This window comes from Euphorbia lathyris, chromosome 1 (assembly GCF_963576675.1).
Source record: "Euphorbia lathyris chromosome 1, ddEupLath1.1, whole genome shotgun sequence".
NCBI lineage: Eukaryota > Viridiplantae > Streptophyta > Magnoliopsida > Malpighiales > Euphorbiaceae > Euphorbia > Euphorbia lathyris.
In genome coordinates this window covers 69,840,145-69,852,116 of record NC_088910.1, presented here as the reverse complement: position 1 = coordinate 69,852,116, position 11,972 = coordinate 69,840,145, and the positions used below count along the sequence as shown (strand labels likewise).

General features: G+C 35.6%; 2 non-coding genes across 2 annotated transcripts; both read right to left on the bottom strand.

Annotated features, from left to right (window-relative positions):
- Window positions 1-408: 408 nt before the first annotated feature.
- Window positions 409-515, bottom strand: LOC136215921 (small nucleolar RNA R71). Its single transcript, XR_010682923.1, has one exon. It is a non-coding gene; the product is annotated as a small nucleolar RNA R71 (small nucleolar RNA).
- Window positions 516-4,884: 4,369 nt separating this feature from the next.
- On the bottom strand, window positions 4,885-4,991 carry LOC136215872 (small nucleolar RNA R71). The gene has a single exon (XR_010682875.1). It is a non-coding gene; the product is annotated as a small nucleolar RNA R71 (small nucleolar RNA).
- Between the last annotated feature and the right edge of the window lie 6,981 nt (window positions 4,992-11,972).

Genomic DNA, 11,972 nt, shown 5'->3' with positions numbered 1-11,972 from the left:
TGGTGTTAATGGAGACAATAACAACAATGGGAATCAGAGATTGCGGATGAAGGATTACTCCAGACCATCTACTGAAGGCCATTCATCGTGTATTGTGCTACCCAATGAAGGAACCGCTTGTTCGAAGTTAAAGCTTCAATGATTCAAATGGTGCAAACAGCTGTGCAGTTTGGGGGATACCCGAATGAAGACCCAAATGCTCATATTCAGGACTTTGTCACCATGTGCAATACATTTCACACCCATAGAAATGAAAGTGATGAAGTGATCAAACTTAAGCTGTTTCCATTTTCTTTGAAAGATAAGGCGAAGAACTGGTTGAAGAATTTGCAACCAGGTTCGATCACTAACTGGGAAGAGATGGCTACACTGTTCTTAATGAAATATTTTCCCCCAAGACAAGCAATCAAGCTAAGGAATGAGGTCTCTCATTTCTTTCAAGAGGATGATGAATCATTATCCGAAGCATGGGAGAGATATAAGGAGCTATTGAAAAGAGTACCGAATCATGGCATACCCATGTGGATGCAAGTTCAAAACTTCTATAATGGAGTAACCAACGCGTACAAGATCCAAATCGAATCAGTTGCCAATGGAAATCCAGAGGAACTTGAACCCCGAGCGTTGTATGAGCTGATCGAAAGAGTTGTCAATACAAGTTACAAATGGCACTCAGTACAAAGTGATGGGAAGAGAACTACGAACAGTGCAAATAACGAAGCTATCATGAGACTTTCCTCTCAGTTGGACCAACAGGTCAAAATAATGGGAAAGATGAATGTCTATACAGTTCACACGCAAACACCTGTTCTAGTCGAGATATTATCACATGATGGTTGCGATTTCTATAGTGGTCCTCACAGACCAATAGACTGTCTAGGAATCAAACCAGGAGCATCCATGCAAGAACAATGCAATTTCATTGCTCGACAACCACCTAATCCCTATTCGAACACGTATAATTCTGGTTGGAGAAACCATCCTAACTTTTCATGGCAGGACAACCAGAGACAACCAGCTGCTCAACCACCGTACATGCATGATAATGAAAGAACAACCTATCAGCCACAACAGGGCAGCACATCCAACCAACAGTACCAAAGGCAAATAAATACTCAACAAGAAGGCAAACCTGATTTGGAATCCATGATGATGCAGTTCATAAAGCAGACATAGTCATCCATCAAGAGCCTTGAGACTCAAATGCAACAATTTGCAATGATTATTTCCTCGAAGGAAAAAGGAGCACTCCCAAGCAACAATGTGACCAACCCGAAAGAAGAGGTCAATGCTATTACTTTAAGAGGAGGCAAAGAATTATCTAATGTTGTTGATAAAACTGTTGCAGGAAAAACAACTGAACCAAGGATGCAAACAGCTGAGCCACAGCAAAAGAAAGATAAATAGTTAGTCGATGACGGACCAGTTGCACCTCAATATGAAACATGAGTACCATACCCGAATCGATTGAAACAGCAGAACTGTGAGAAAAGACACAAGAGCTTTCTAGAATAGTTGACAAAGTTGCACATCAACATACCTTTCATCGAAGCTCTATCCGAAATGCCCATGTATGTCAAATTTCTAAAGGACCTACTCACCAACAAAAAGAAGCTGGAAAGCATAGCTATGGTGCAACTAAACAGAGATAGCTCTTCAATCTTACAAGCCAAACAACAGCTTCCAAAGAAGCTAAAAGATCCAGGGAGTTTTTCTATACCCTGTTCGATAGGAACGCTCACTATTCAAAACGCCCTATGTGATCTAGGAGCTAGAATCAACCTTATGACTTACTTAATCTATATGCAATTGGGGTTAGGAGAACCAAGACCTACGAAGGTCACAATTTAATTAGCTGATCGATCCATTCGATACCCCAAAGGCATAGTTGAAGATGTACTGGTTAAGGTCGGAAATTTTATTCTACCTATTGATTTTGTAATAATGGATATTGCTGAAGGTCTGGAAGTCCCAATAATCTTGGGACAACCATTTATAGCCACTGGAAGAGCTGTCATTGATGTACATAAAGGACATATTATTCTGAAGATCAATAACGAGGAAGTAGTGTTTAAAATGCATGAAGTTGTTCGCTATGCATCCGCTTCTAATGATGCGTGTTACTTTCTAGATACACGTGATGAACATCTCTTTTTATAGGAACAATATGATGCAGAGACGGATAAGGAGGTAGAACAACTATTCGAATCAGCACCTAATGAAGAAGCAGCTGAAGGCTGCATTGATGAAGAAGAAAAGGATACCCTTCCAGAACCAAACATAGGAAAGAAGGACGAATCAAGGTGTCCAGAGTTAAAGCCTTTGCTCGATCATTTACAGTATGCCTTCCTGGATCCACCGAACAGCAGACCAGTTACTATCTCTGCCACACCAACCCAAGACTAGAAGGAACAATTGCTCACCATCCTGAGACGATATAAGGAAGCTCTAGCGTGGAAGATTGAAGACATAAAGGGGATCAGTCCAACCATATGTATGCACAAAATTCTTATGGAAGAGGATCACAGACCAACTGTTCAACCACAGAGAAGGTTAAACCCCCACATAAAGGAAGTAGTCAATGCGGAAGTAATAAAGCTCATCGAAGCAGGCATCATCTACTCAATTTCAGACAGTGTGTGGATCAGGCCTGTACAGGTTGTGCCAAAGAAAGGAGGTACCACCTGTTAAGCCCAAAATATACCTAAAATATCATTTATATTTACATCAGTTTTGCTATGAAATCGTGATGTTTATATCTATTTAGAGTACTTTTACGTCTGAATATGTTTCTTTCATACAATGTACCTAAATATTTGGTAAAATCCAAATAGGAACGAAAACAAGTCAAAAACGAAGGAAAAACCCTAAGTTACGAGCCAAAGACGAGGAAAATCAGCGCACCGAAACGAGGATGACGGAATGAAGTCGGAGCAGAGAAAAACTCTCGTGTCGCGACCGAGATTCCCTAATCTCGGTCGCGACACGCTGATTCCAGCGCCTCCCACTTGCGTTCCGAAGACCAAAATTTTACTCCCTAATCTCGGTAGAGATTTCCCCATCTCGGTAACATCAGAGATTTCTCCAGAACAATTTACACATGTTTAATTCAAAGAAACGTGTCCGTTCGGGTGGATAGAAACGTCTCTTCACAGCAGACACAACCTTTAAACACGACTCTTCAACATCTATAAATAGAGAGTTGATTTCAGACTTGTAGAGAGTTAGATTTTTAAGATTAGTGCAGAATTTATGCAAAAATTCTGAGTCAGAAACGATTCAGAGTTAGAATTCAATTTTGTAAAAGCAATTTGATGTACACACATTGTTCTTAGATTTCATTACAAACACAATAGCAATTAGATTTAGATTAAGATCTGTTCGAAGACTAGTTTACATTTTGGTAGTAGAAATGCCATCTCTATTTCGAAGATTCAGCGAGAAGATTAAGTAGCGGATTAGACCCCGGAGCCTGACAAACTCTAACGAGGTTTGAGGAAAGGATTGACGACCCGGAACTCCAATGTCATTTTGAATGCTTCCATGCTTTTTGTTCTCTGTAAACTTGTATCAATTCACACTTCATCTAATAAAAGTTCATGCAATTCAATATATTCTTATGTAGTTACTTTGGTAAATGATCTGAAGTAAAGTTCTAGTGTTTTCATTAAAATGTAGTTAAATTCAAATCTTTACAAGGAAACTTTATTGAACACTTGGGCAAATTCATTCTTACAGATGATATGATCGTTGGATCGGCTTATCAAAAATAAGTATAAATTTGGTCAAGGTAGAAATCTACTCAACGCCAAGGGGGTTCTCTACGGTTCAAAGCCTTTTAATTGAAGGAGTTTAGATTTATTACACATTTATAATTTTTACAAAGTTTAAAGTTGGTATCTTTGCTTAATGCAAACGAGTACAACTCTTCTCTTATTTTAAACGCTAAATGTTTCTGTCTTGTAATTTAATCTCAAGACGGAATTGATTTCTAACATTCTACATATATTCTAATCTGATTCTTATTAAATCAATCTAAAAACCAAATTCAATTAACGATTTTCTATTTAATAAACCTAAGTCGTATTTAAAATATATCAAAATAAGTTTTTGTGAAAAAACGTTCCCTGTGAGATCGATATCTTTTTATTACTACAAGCGAAACTGTGCACTTGCGGAAATCGCTCAACGAGTTTTTGGCGCCGTTGCCGGGGAACGCCAAAATTTTTTTACAAAAATTTAGATTTTTCGTGTTTTATTTCGAATCTAGGTTTATACATACTTATTTTAACTTTTATATTTTATTTATTTCAGTTTACTTACATATCTATTTTTCAATTCTGTTTTGAAGGTAGTTTTGGTTCGTGCAAAAATTGCAAGTTCATGCACAGTTCTCGAAGTTCGGGTATTCCACCAAACCCATTAGATCCTGAAATTGAAAAGACGATTAGGGATAATAGAAAAAACAAAAAAGACAAAGAAAAACAAAATTCCGAGCCAGAAAATATGGCAGATCCACCAACACTTATGGATTACGCTAGGCCAGGAGTGGCCGGTGTAACCAATAGTATAGTTAGACCCCGAATAAATGCAAACCAGTTTGAAATTAAGCCAGCCCTGCTTAATATGTTATAAAACAATGTAACGTTTTATGGACTACCTAACGAAAACCCTAACACCCATTTGACAATTTTCTTAGAAATTTGTGACACTTTCAAAATAACTGATGTGACTGCCGAAGCAATTAAACTTCGACTCTTTCCTTTCACTTTGAAGGATAAAGCCAAAGTTTGGTTAACTTCTATGCCAGCCGCAACATTTGCAACTTGGGACCAATTAGCCCAAACATTTTTATCAAAATATTTCCCTTTAGCAAAAACAACAAGAGTCATAAAAGAGTTAACATCTTTTTCTCAAAATGATAATGAAACTCTTTATGAGGCTTGAGAACGTTTTAAGGAACTTCAACGTTTATGCCCACATCACCAATTACCCGATGCACTTTTAATGCAAACTTTTTATAATGGAATTAATCCTACAACTAGAGGACCATTAGATGCTATGTCCGGAGGGTTATTTATGAAGAAGACATCCGCCCAAGCAAGAGAACTTTTGGAGGAAATGGCAATCAACAGTAGTATGTGGCTCGCAGAACATGGACACATACCAGTGGCGAAACCATCATCCTCAACCACATCATCAATTAAAGGTATAGTGAATCTCGATCCAGTCGCGATGTTACAAGCCCAATTTTCTACCTTATCGCACAAAATTGATAAGTTTATGGCACCGTGTGATACCAATGGTAATCCAATCCCAACGGATGTGGATTACGAAGATATGGATGAGATTGAACAGGTAAATTTTGTCCAAGGGCAAAACCAAACTAATAATCCTTATTCTAGTACTTATAATTCTGGATGGGGGAATCATCCTAACTTTAACTGGAAAGATAATAATAATAATAATACCAATGCTAATCAAAATTGTACCAATAATTATCAAAATCAATCAAGAGATATGATTAGCACTTTATCTTCTAAAATCGACAAATTTATAGACGCTATCGGTGGAAAAGTAAGTAGCCATGATGATGGTTTTAAACGTATCGAGTATAAATTCGATCAACTTATTAAAAACCACTCGTCTAGCATCCATAATTTGGAGGTTCAAATAGGACAAATTGCTAAATCAATTCCATCCCGAAAAGAGGGAAGTCTTCCCAGCCATACGGAAGAAAATCCGAAAGAGCATGTAAAGGCTATCACTCTTCGTTCAGGGAAAAATTACTTAGGTCCAGAAATGCCCGGAGATTCTACTTTGCAGGGAACTGATTTACCAACAAAATCCAAGGAAGATACTTTAAATACAAAAAGTTCACCAATTGATGCAAGTACAAAAACTTTTGTACCCAAACCACCTTTTCCACATAAAGTCCAAAATAAGGACTATGACAAACAACTTTTAACGTTTTTGGACAAACTTAAAAATTTGCATATAAATTTAACATTTATGGATGCGATAACACAAATTCCTAACTATGGTAAGTTTTTAAAAGATTTGATTTCTAAGAAAATCAGTTGGGAAGGAATTTCATCCATATCGTTAACAGAGGACTATAGTTCAATAGTGTCAAGTAACTTGCCCACTAAACTCAAAGATCCTAGATGTTTTACCATCCCGTGTAAGTTGGGAGACATTGAATTCCCAAGTTGTCTTTGTGATTTAGGAGCAAGCATTAACTTAATGTCGTTGTCTATTTTTAATAAATTAGGTTTAGTAGAAGATATCAAGCATACCAACATGGTTTTGCAATTAGCGGATCAAACCACTAAAAAACCATATGGTATAATTGAGGATGTTTTAGTCAAAGTCGATAAGTTCATTTTTCCTATCGATTTCATTATATTAGACTTTGCATATGACGTTAATTGTCCACTAATCTTTGGTCGACCGTTTATAAATACGGGACGTGCATTAGTCGATGTATCGGAAGGGAAAGTAGTTTTGAGGATAGGTGAATATAAGATTGAGTTTAATATGAACAAAGTGATGAAATATCCTATGGAAGAATTCACTTGTATGGAACTTGATTTGGTTAAAGAATGTGTCAATGATATTGTTCAAAGAGAAGAAATGATAGAACCCATAGTGGGAGAAGAATTAGAAGATAAAGACCCAGAGCCTTTGATTCGAGAAGATGGACCAGTTCCGCCTTCAATTGTAGTACCCCCTAAGTTAGAACTTAAAGAGTTACCAAACCATTTAAGGTACGCTTTCCTAGGTGAAAGTGATACTCTACCTATAATAATATGTAACAAGTTAACTAAAGATCAAGAAGAAAAATTGAAAGAAGTTGTTCGAAATAGGATAGGAAGTATGGGATGGAAAATTTCAGACTTAAAATGAATTAATCCTAGTATTGTAATGCACATAATTCACTTAGAAGAAGATAAGCCACCTAAAGCGTATAGGCAAAAACGCTTAAATCCGAACATGAAAGAAGTAGTAAAAAATGAGATTACTAAGCTTTTAGACAATGGAACCATTTATCCAATCTCGGATAGTGAATGGGTTAGTCCAATCCATTGTGAACCTAAAAAATCATGCCTAGAACCAAAGTTTCCGGACACAAACCAAAGGTCACCAAAGCCAAAAGTAGTAAAAAATGAGATTACTAAGCTTTTAGACAATGGAACCATTTATCCAATCTCGGATAGTGAATGGGTTAGTCCAATCCATTGTGAACCTAAAAAAGGAGGCATAACTGTATTAAGGAATGACGAAGGTGAATTAATACCTACGCGAACCACCACCGGTTGGAGGGTTTGTATAGATTATAGGAACCTAAACAAAGCAACCAGGAAAGATCATTTTCCTCTACCTTTCATTGATCAAATGATCGAAAGGATAGCCGATCATGCTTTTTATTGTTTTATCGATGGTTATTCCGGATTCTTTTAAATATATATTTACCCGGATGACCAAGATAAAACAACCTTCACATGTCCTTATGGAACCTTTGCATATAGGAGAATGCCCTTTGGTCTATGTAATGCACCAGCAACATTTCAACATTGTATGACTGCAATATTTAACGATTTCATTGAAGATATCATGGAAGTTTTTATGGATGATTTTTCAGTTTATGGAGATTCTTTTGATGCATGTTTAGAAAACTTAGATAAAGTGTTGTCTAGATGTGAAGAAACGAATTTAGTTTTAAACTGGGAGAAATGGCATTTCATGGTAGATGAAGGAATAGTTTTAGGTCATAAAATATCTGAAAAAGTATTAGAAGTGGATAGAGCAAAAACTTGAGTCATAGAGAAATTACCCCCACCAACTACTGTTAAGGGAGTAAGGTCATTTTTAGGACATGCGGGTTTTTACAGAAGATTTATTAAAAACTTTTCTGTGATTTCCAAACCACTTACTAATTTGCTAATAAAGGATTCAACATTTGATTTTAATGAAGATTGTATTAAAGGTTTCGAAACATTGAAAATTGCCTTAGTCAGTGCACCCATAATTGCTAAACCCGATTGGGATTTACCTTTCGAAATTATGTGTGATGCAAGTGACTTAGCCGTAGGATGTGTATTAGGTCAAAGGAAGGATAAGAACCTTCATGTCATTTATTATGCAAGTCACACATTGTCCGGTGCACAGTTAAATTACACCACAGCCGAAAAAGAAATGCTAGCAGTAGTATTTGCATATGATAAGTTTAGGTCGTATCTGTTAGGATCTAAAGTCATTATATATACCGATCACGCAGCTTTAAGGTATCTATTCGCTAAGAAAGATGCAAAACCGCGTCTTATTTGATAGGTCTTGTCATTACAAGAATTTGACATAGAAATTAAAGATAAAAAGGGAGCCGAAAACCTTATCGCCGATCATCTATCAAGACTTGAAGATGAAAACGGTCCTATCGGTGAAACAACCGGTATACGAGATGATTTCCCCGATGAATTTCTCAAAAAAAAAATAAACAGTGTCATATCACCGTGGTATGCAGATATAGCTAATTATCTCGCAGCTAACATTGTTCCAGAAGGGTTAAGTTTCCAACAAAAGAAGAAATTCTTTTCCGATGTTAAAATGTATTTTTGGGAAGATCCTTTCTTGTTCAAAACATGTGGTGATGGTATAATTAGGAGATGCGTCAGTGAAGATGAATATGAGTCTATAATGTCAGAATGCCATTCAAGCTCTTATGGAGGGCATAATGGCGTCAGTCAAACAGTAGCTAGGATATTAGAATGCGGTTTCTTTTGGCCTACATTGTTTAAAGACGTTCGTTCGTTTGTTATTCGGTGTGACAAATGTCAAAGAACCGGGAATTTAGGAAGGAAAGATGAGATGCCTCTCACGAACATGTTGGAAGTTGAAGTCTTTGACGTGTGGGGAATCAATTTCATGGGTCCTTTTCCCCTTTCTTTTGCTAAAACTTATATATTAGTAGTCGTAGATTATGTTTCAAAGTGGGTTGAAGCAATTGCAACCCCAACAAATGATTCTAAGATTGTTGTTAAGTTTCTTGATGACATATTTTGTAGATTTGGAGTCCCTAGAGTTATGATAAGTGATGGAGGTACCCATTTCATAAACCGAAGTTTTGAATCGCTTATGAAAAAGTATGGAGTACACCACCGCGTATCTATGCCATACCATCCTCAATCGAATGGTCAAGCAGAGATATCTAATAGAGAACTCAAATGGATACTAGAGAAAACAGTTTCGTCTTCAAGAAGAGACTGGGCATGAAAACTTAACAATGCGTTATGGGCATACCGACTGCATTTAAAACACCTATAGGAATGACACCGTACCGACTCGTGTATGGAAAAGCTTGTCATTTGCCAGTAGAATTAGAACATAAAGTATATTCAGCTATTAGAACACTTAATTATGATTTGCAAAAAGCAGGAAAGAAGCGTCTATTCGACTTAAACGAGTTGGATGAATTACGCCATTTATCCTACGAAAATACAAGGATATACAAAGAAAAAGTGAAAAAAAGGCATGATGCCAAAATTAAAATTAAAAGCTTTAATGTTGGAGATAAAATATTACTGTTTAATTCTCGACTCAGGTTATTTCCAGGTAAGCTTAGGTCTAGATGGTCAGGACCATTTTTAGTCGTTAAAACTTTCGATTATGGATCCTTAGAACTAGAAAGAATCGATGGATGTCGTTTCAAAGTTAATGGTAATAGATGTAAAATTTATTATGAAAACGCTCCAATTCATGAAATTGAATTTGTAAACGAATTCTATGAAGATTAATTCATTAATTTTCATACATTTTCTTGTTTATTTTTTTTTTTCAAGTTTTCTTTTATTTTTACTTGTTTTTAGTTAAATTTCAAATTATTTATTTTTGCAATTTTATTTTTATGTGATTTTTAGTTTTTAGATTTGTGTATAACAAGTTTACAATCTATAAAAATTTATTACAGTCATGTTTTTAATTAGTTTTCAGGAAATTCTTATGTATTAGTGAAATATTCAAGAATCTCGGTTGAGATTTCAGGAATCCCAGTTGAGATTTCAAGGATTCAATTATTCAGGAAAAGTTAGGAAAGTTTCTGAACTTACCGAGATGAATTAAATCTCTACCGTGAATCACGAAATAGGGTTTCGACGCACGTTTCTCAAGAGGGAAACAACATGTCGCGACCGAAATTCACTAATCTCGGTCGCGACACGGGTTATTTTTGGACCTGTCACCTTTGTTTCTTCTTATTCTTGAAGCCTTTGCTGTACAATTCGAAAAACAATGTCAGTTTTTAGCCAAAAGGTATGAATTTACACCTTTTCGCTACCAACAGACACATTAATTCATCCTGTTTTCATTATAAATAATTTAGAGAAGACCAGAATTATTTTACTTCCCATCTTTTCATCTCTATCAGACAATTCTGATTTCTTCTAAATTATCCATTCCTTTACTAAAAACAAAGTTAGAACCATTTTCTTTTACAAAAAAACATGACTACCAAGCATAAATCTTCCAAGAAGAATGCTGCTGGACGCAATAAGCGTCCTGATATGTCAGAACGCTACGGTGCACCATTCCCCATTTACAACCATGATGAAAGAAGACGTTATTATCGATTTCGCTATGCAATTTTTGTCGAAATGCTGTACATGGATGAGTTCTTAAATGATGAACTCAGAATAAGCGAAGATATAGATCGTTATTTGAGGAATTTAGGCTGGTCTAAGTTCGCCTACATGCGATTTCCAATAATTGGAGACTGGATTTTGGAATTCTTCTGTACAGTGCGCTTTGTGAATAAGCGTCGAATTCGTCTAAGTTTTCACAAGGATGATGAAACTTTCATTTTTGGTTACCCTGAATTACATGCCTGGTTTGGTTTCCTGCCCAGGGATACTACAAATTACCATCCTGGCAGAGGCATGACATCTAGAGATATTTGGAGGATGTTCACTGGTTTTTGGTGTTTCAATCCAAGTCTCACCTACAACAAGTCCATCAACTCCAATTCAATGCTTTATTTACACAAGTTCCTGTGTCACAGTTTGTTTGGATGAATTAGAAGCAGTGTTGTCAAAGACACAGACTTGTATGTATTAGGGGATATTTTCCAAGGCAACACCGTCAATTCTTCAAAAATATTGATGGAAGGTTTGGTTGCCGCATCACGATCCAAAGATAAGAAGATTGGATTTGGGAATATAATTTGTGGAATCATCCTTGGAGCAAAGGGAGCAATTTCTGTATGGACTGATGCTGAACCATTTCCAATAATGGATTATGAATTTTTGGAAAATGAGGGTCTTGTGAAGCGTATTTTTAGAGTCGGCCTAAGATTTCTTTCTGCAGAAGAAAAACAGATCTTCGTGCAAGTGAAGATTGATCGTTATCGGGCTATGCGAATCCCAATTCAAAGGGATGAGAATTTAGTTTAATTTGTTTTGTTCTGTTTGTTTTTAAATTGTGTGTATATAGTTTGTACATAGGTTTGTTTTCATTTTTATATATGTTTATTTTTTGTTTTGTTATGTATATATGTTTTTCATTTTTAATAAAATATCAAGTTTTGATTCTTTGGTTATTTTTTATTAATATATGTTAACCATGCAAGTTATTAGAATGAATTTGTATATAATGTTAAAATGAAACAGTATAACCTTCAACATGAATCTCTATATAATTTAATTAATCTGCATAAGTTTCAATGCTTAAGTTTTAATATGAATAAATGATTAATAATACTTAAAAAGGTGATATACATTAAATACTTATTTATTTCACTCTTAAAAGGTTCATTTACATTAAATGCTTATTCATTTAACTTACATGAATTAATGCACATTCATTATACATTAAACTCTAATTAAGGCATTTAATGATTCATTAACCCAATTTAATAAGGTTAAACCTTTGGTTTTCCTTTCATTTAATGTTTTATTTTGTGTTTTTAAGTTTCAGGTATA